The sequence below is a fragment of the Corticium candelabrum genome, chromosome 12, assembly GCF_963422355.1.
Source record: "Corticium candelabrum chromosome 12, ooCorCand1.1, whole genome shotgun sequence".
In the NCBI taxonomy this organism is placed as follows: Eukaryota; Metazoa; Porifera; class Homoscleromorpha; order Homosclerophorida; family Plakinidae; genus Corticium; species Corticium candelabrum.
Genome location: NC_085096.1, coordinates 2,514,783 through 2,519,782, shown reverse-complemented (window position 1 = coordinate 2,519,782; position 5,000 = coordinate 2,514,783).

Genomic DNA, 5,000 nt, shown 5'->3' with positions numbered 1-5,000 from the left:
TACAGAATACGAGGGTTAATGGAGTAGTCCTGTGTAAAGTCTGGGAGACATGCCCCATCCCAGTGCACTGGAGCACGTGGCACTGATGGATGCAGGAGCACGTGCGGCAGCAGATTCGAGAGCTCCAGTCTCCTCCCCAATCTTGGACATCGCAACGGGTTGTGGCGTGCTGCAGTCCAGCTGGTTCTCACTCAGTGAAGCCTTCCCACCCATCCCGGAAAAACTCGTCCGGCGCATCCAGTCGCTGGACTACATTGAACTAGCACAGCTGTTTGCCTGACAATAAGAAGCTGCAGTGACTGGCAGACAAGGAGTCTAGGCACGACAGCCGGCAACGACAACCGCGACGGGTCACTAGCCTCATGACATGGGTACAGTGCTTTGTGACGTACGCCGCCGTGGTGGCTAAGGCTCACCCTCATCGCATGCGTGACTTGATAGCGTACCTACACATGATAGTGCGAGAGGCACAGCGACACAGAGGCGACGCCTGGAGGAGCTACGACGCGCTCTTCCGGAAGATAGCGGCACCCAACTCCGTCATACGGTGGAGCAGCCATTACCGTCGCTATACGCCACATCATTTCTGGCAGCTCGGGCATCAGCAGCGGCTTCATGCGAGAACTGCAGAGAAGGTGACCACAAGTCAAAAGAGTGCGCACTGTCACCTGTCACAACATCACTCTCCAAAAGTGGGGGTTTTGAGCAAAGCGCACCTTACCACACACCTCGGCGGTCATCGGCGCAAGGTAATGGTCGTGCTGTTGGTCCCGGTTTTGCAGACCGCCCAACTTGCAAGTGGAATTTCAGCCCAAGTGGATGCAAGGGCTACCCATCATGTTCGTACCGGCACGCTTGCTTGCGCTGCAGCCTCCATAGCCATAAAGTAGGAGAGTGCCGAGACACGCCCACATCAGCAGTCGTGAAGGAATCGGCACAAGTGGACCACCTTTCTGCTAACTGGGAATTTGTTGAGCCAATCAGCAGTCATTTGGGAGACCAACAATGGGTGACGTAACAATCCCGCGCACTAATGACAGAAAAGCCGAGATGTCCTAAACCCCATTTTACGGTCAAACTGTCATCAAACCGACAAGAGCAGAGTAAACTTCAGGTAATAGTTGTATGCGTTCGTTACTTTTTACAAAAGAATTGCAAAACAAACAAATTCATCGTTCTTCAAGAAGCCAAGCTGTGGTCCCATGGGACCATGCATGTGTACCGTTGCGCACCACCAGCATGTCATCTGCGATCTTCAAGAGAGCAATATGTTCTAAGTAGGACTGATCATGAACGATCGACGTCGTCTTGCAAGAAACATTCGTAGCAAACGTTGCCGCTGCTTTCTTCTGGATCCTGTCGCTAGCTGTACCTGATGTCGATCGCTTCACAGTATTTTCCATGCAGATAGGAGACGTACATCGATCTCTAGCTACAAGAATTAGCGCAACAAAAGATGGGGACGGTTCATTAAAAGTATGATAATGATCTGATAGTCCATCTCAATAGCTAATTAATTTATTAACTTCCAGTGATGCAAGAGCGCCATATACATGCACAATTGAGACATAACGTAGATAAGAAGTGCAAGAGTTGCGTAGCTGTGTCAATTCAAAGTAGTGTGAGGCATTGATGGTATTTAGTTAATTATCTTTAATCACATTGATAAAACCACGTGTTTTCAAAGAACAACAGTTTACATTCTAGGAACAATTAAGCTAATGATTAATTAATAATAATGATGATAAGTAAACAAAATTTATAAAATACACATTAATATTTACAATAAACACACACACACACACACACACACACACACACACACACACACACACACACACACACACACACATGGACACACACACACACACACACACACACACACACACACACACACACACACACACGGACACACACAGACACACAAACTCACATGCACGCACACACACACACACAAACACACACACACACATGGACACACACACACACACACACACACACACACACACACACACGGACACATGGACACACATGTACACAAACACACACACACACACACACACACACACACACACACACACACACACACGCTCGTAGCTCTGAAGCGAGGGTGTAAACACAGCTTCATTTACTAGTAGAATAGATAAATAGACAATTAGAGTAGAAAACTCTCAATCTAAATTTACTGTAAACTAAAAAAAAGAAAGATGAATGTGCTGTGTTAGTATCAATACATGCCACCACATTATACTTAACACAAACACACAATACATACTTCTATTGCTTAATTTATTACTAAACTAAGAAATAAAATTAAAAATTAAATTTATGGCAAGATAAAGCTCATAGTTACTCACTCAGTGCAGTATCCTCTTTGTTGTTCAAAGTACGTTTCACCTCAAGGGCTTCTTTCAAATATCTCACTGCATCATCAAACATCTCTTGGTCACTCAAACACCGTCCAAGTACATGAAGAGCTAGAGACACAACAACACGACCGTCAATGACTCATCTCTTTCAGTTCTAGTCTCCCTTCACAGTCTGTTAGACTTTCCCAACAAGTTCACTGCTCAACAGAGACTACACACTAGACATAGTACATCTAAATAAAAACTCATTATCTACATCACACATACAAGACAGACAGACAGACAGACAGAGAGACATACAGACAGACAGACAGAGAGAGTCATCCTCCACAAGCTGACACGTGTCTTCCCTGGAGAAGAACATGAGAACATACACAATAGAGACTACCAAAGTAGTTTGCATTAGACTAAAGCTGAACTCAGTACATTGCTTGTATTTAGTGTTAGAAATGTAACGTACAGTTTGTGTTTCAATAAATGAAATTGACAGACAGACAGACAGACAGACAGACAAACACAAACAAGCAAACAGACAGACAAGCAAACAGACAGATAAATATACAACCACACAAATAAGACAAAGAGGCAAGCCAGCACACAGCCGGCCATGCAAGAACAAAAACATGCGAGTAGTTGAGCACACACGCAAACTGCACGCAAACACACAAGCAGACATGCAGCCACTCAAAAACACAGCCATGCAACCAGGCAGGCAGGCAAGCAACAAAGCAGGCAAACTGACAAGCATGAAATCAGCTATGTAGCCAGTTGAACACTCCAACAAACAGACAGACAGGCAACAAGCAGAGAAGCAAGCAAGCAAGCAAGCATGCAGTGAAAAGGCAGGAGGGCAACAATTTTAGTTCCAGAACTAGTTAATATCAATAATAATCAATAAATTATTAACTAATTAATTAATAAACAAATGTTGATACAATAAATAAATGTGCACTTTAGATAGAAACCTCCAATTTATTATGTACATTTCCTGTACATAGTGTAATCAACTACAATCGATATTGACGTCTATATTACGTTTACAATGACCAAGACAATTGAGACCGACCAGCCTAGACAGGTGTTCCCAACAAGGTGTGAATCGTTGAACAAACCGGCATGCATTTACACTGCTTGTTTAGAAGGGAGCCAGGTAGGTGTGACTACAGACTACAGGCAACGCAGCTATTCTTTACAAACGTTTGCAGTCTAGGAAACGAGCAATGCTACTCACTGCTCTTGATGATGACTGCTGTGTCACAGTTTGTGTCCCTAGAACAAGACAAACAATGAAAATGAATGCAATGACTCGTCATCAGACCATGCCATGTCCAAGAATACATAAGCTGTGCATGCCTTGTCGATATCTGAGTGAGCCATCTAGCATATTCGCGTTAACACTGCTCAATGGGACCATGCTGCACCAAGCCAGCTTGCTTGATTTTAATGAGCTGAGCCAGCAAGCTCCAACCACTCCCAGCCTGGCCCCAGTCACGTTTCCACTGACATGTTCGACCAGCAGCAATCAGCTGGTGTGGTCCCAACCTTGTTGAATGTGCCAGTGTAAACGAGGTATTATAGTGAGAGGAACTCATAATAATGAAAGCAACAAATATGATTATCTGAGATACTTACTGGTAGCAAGATTTGGTTTATATTCTGGTCCAAGTTTTCTTTCAATACTTAGCGATTGGTTTAGTAATTGGAGTCCTTCATCATACTGCCCTTGTTCAGATAAACATAACCCAAACTCATTAAGTGTTGTACAAACATAAACAATAAATATCAATGATCTCACACAGATACCCGCTAACCAGCAGGTGAAGAAGATGGAAACGGAAATGGTCTGACTACGTGTGACTACTAACCATGTGATTTGTCTCCGGGCCTTGGACTAGCAGCAGCAGAGTCATACAGCTGCAAGACACGCCGGAATGATGCCTTCCCTGCCGCGTAGCTTCAGACAGACAGAGATACGTACTGAAGGGCCACTAGCTGGGTCCTATTAACTCTCGTAGTTTTATGTTTGTGATGTTGTACTAAACAGACAGACAGACAAAAAGACAGACATGCACACACACATGTACAAACACAAGCAAACACATCCAAACATAAACAAACAAGAAAACAAACAAACAAACATATACATGTAGTAACACCTAACGTGATGAGTCAATTTGCTCGTTACTGCTGCATGTCTAATTATCATTTAAAGTTCTAGTAACCTTTGGTCTGCATCTCTATCTACTGACAATAATATCACATTTTGTAATGAGATCTTATCTCTTGTTGATGCACAAGACATAAAGGCCTGTCCACACTGGCAACTGGATCGCGATCCGATCGCGATCCAACCGCAACGCTGTCCACACTTGCAACTCAATCGCGATCCGTCCGATCCACATCGCGAGGTGGATTCGATCGCGATCGGTTGAATCCAACTAGAAATAGTGGGCGTTACCTTCACATACGCTACGCATGTAGTCGGAACATCTAGCACTCCTCACTCGTCTTTGTTCTCGCTCGCCTTACGTCGCTGTATCAACGCTTTCTACAAGCAAAGAAACCACACATACACATCGGTCATCAGTCACGTGATAGCGAAATGAGGCGGAGGTATCGTTTTCAAAGTGC